The sequence below is a fragment of the Fukomys damarensis genome, unplaced genomic scaffold (genome assembly GCF_012274545.1).
Source record: "Fukomys damarensis isolate Sample0158 unplaced genomic scaffold, DMR_v1.0_HiC HiC_scaffold_8, whole genome shotgun sequence".
Lineage (NCBI taxonomy): Eukaryota > Metazoa > Chordata > Mammalia > Rodentia > Bathyergidae > Fukomys > Fukomys damarensis.
The window spans coordinates 27,141,524-27,143,742 of NW_022900920.1; the positions used below are offsets into that span (position 1 = coordinate 27,141,524).

General features: G+C 39.8%; 1 long non-coding RNA gene across 1 annotated transcript in view; it reads left to right on the forward strand.

The window, feature by feature from the left end:
• The first annotated feature begins 118 nt into the window (after nucleotides 1-118).
• LOC104863830 overlaps nucleotides 119-2,219 on the forward strand; it is a 29,454-nt gene continuing 27,353 nt past the window's right edge. The window contains exons 1-2 of the long non-coding RNA XR_780698.1: nucleotides 119-289; nucleotides 375-512. This is a non-coding gene — a long non-coding RNA (uncharacterized LOC104863830). The remainder of the gene's footprint in view (nucleotides 290-374; nucleotides 513-2,219) is intronic.

A 2,219-nucleotide genomic window follows, 5' to 3' on the forward strand; every position in this document is an offset into this window, starting at 1 on the left:
CCCGGGCCCAGTCCCAGTCCCAGTCCCAGTCCCAGTCCCAGTCACAGCGGCGGCGCTTGCGCACTGGACACCGCGGGCGGTCTCCACCGCGGTCCGGACAGCTCGGGGCGTCCTCTGTGGGCAGAAGGGGGAGCACGAGAGCCGCCCGGGGAGATCCGTACCCGGATGAGGAGCGGCCGGTTTACTCCAGGAGGTTCGTCCCGAAATGAGCTCCAAAGCAAGGGTCCCAGAAACGTCTGAAGGAGCGTTTTAAGGTTGGACTGTTGTGCATTGGACATCAAACCCTCAGGTACTCTGCCACTGAGGTCCATTCCCAGCCACGTTTTTCTTTGACTTTATTTCATCTTTTTATTTTCTATTTCATTTTGAAACAGGGTCTTGCTAAGTTGCCAAGAGAAACTTAAAGTTGCAGTCTTTCTACCTCAGCTTCTCCAAGTGCTGGAATCACAGGCCTGCACGGCGCCCCTCAGCTAGGGAGAGACAGATTCTTTGCAGTCTGCTTCCCAGCAAAGGTACAGACCAGGCTGGCCGACGCCTTTCCCTTTTTGTTTTACTTCTAATTGCCAGAAACCTGCTCAGAAACGTGCTACTTTACCTCCTTGGTACTGCTTATCTCTGGCTTTTTATTAAAAGTCATGTGCATTTGAAAATACTTCTCTGCCCATTTTTAAATGTGTTTGGCGGATGTTACATTAAAGCAAATCATGATGACAGCAGTTAAGGTGAGCTCATGGCTCACCTTGCAGTCCAGCCTTTGGGTCAGAGGTTCTGATTTTATATCACTCTTGGAGTAGTTTAATCAAATAATTGAATCAAAACTTCTTTTCATTCCAGTTTAAGAGACTTTTGTCTGCACTTCCTAAGTCAATCACCCTATCTTTCCTTCATAACTCTGAAAATTAATCCTCTCATTTGAACTCGAATCATTTTATAGTAATTGAATAACTTTCCTGCTGCTTTAGGTAATTAATCAAAGTTCTGTATTTAAGTAGAAAATTGAAATTCATGAAACAGGTGAGACTTGCAGAGACAAGATTAAAAGAACTTTAAACCTGAATACTTTTTTCCTTTAATGATATGTACATTCGAAAATATAGCTTACTCCTTGGACTTCTACATTTGTTTCTTGAAAGAAAGACCTTGGAGGGATTGGTAAGAAAGGGACATGTTTTTTGTCAAAAGTTCAGTTAAGAAATGGCACAGAGTTTTTTTTTTTTTTTTTTTTTTTTTTTAAAGTTCTTTAAATCACAGTGGGGATTATTTGAGTCAGGACATAGGAGAGAATGGCAGGATGAACTCTCTAGGATAAATAGTGAATGATAGACGATAGGTATTTATTGCATATCTAAAACATATTTAGTAGTGAAAGCTTTTTAATCTGAGATGCTTCCCGACACATACTGCTGTGGCGTTTGCAATATTCAATTAATTGTTGAGAAGGAAGAGCTTGCTTTGTTTCCCTTAGATAATTTCAAAGTACTGTTTTACCATTGTGTGTTATCTTCGTTACTGTTAGTGTCTATCTAGAAAATGGAGACAATGATTATATCTTTTCTGAAAAGGAGATACAGGCCAAACATCATTCCAGCAGCCACCAAAAGTAATTTCAGACAATAGCTGAGGTTACTGTGAGGAGAAGATGCTGCAACACAAGATTTATCGTCGCCTCTGAGATGCACGGATTTCTCTGGATTTTGGATGAGAAAAATAGTTGAAAGAAGTAGAGCACGCTCTTTTATACTTATTGTGAAATAATAAAATTGATTCTAAAGTTCATGTGCGCAAAACGTGATGGGACTATCCTGTAGAACATTTGAATTCTTAGCGTCTTGATTTAAGTGATTTTAGATTTACAGAAGCGTTACAGCGATGGTGGTAGAGAGTTTCTGCTACTGTCCACTCAGATTGCCCAAATGTTACTATCTTACAAAACCAAGGCATATCTATTAAAAAGAAAGATTAACATCAGTGCAATATTATGTTAGTATGTAAACCTTGTGTGATTCTTATGGTTTTTCCATCAGTGCCTTATTTCTAAGATTTGATCCAGTGTACTCTGTGTTGTTTCGAATGTCTCTTCCGCCCTTATTTTCATGCAATTGACAGTGCTGAAGAACGCTTGTCAGCTCTCTGGTAGAATGTCCTTTGTTAGTTTTTATGATATTTTCTCATGAAAAGAGCGGAGCTGTGGATTTTTTTTTTTTTTTTTTTTTTTTTTT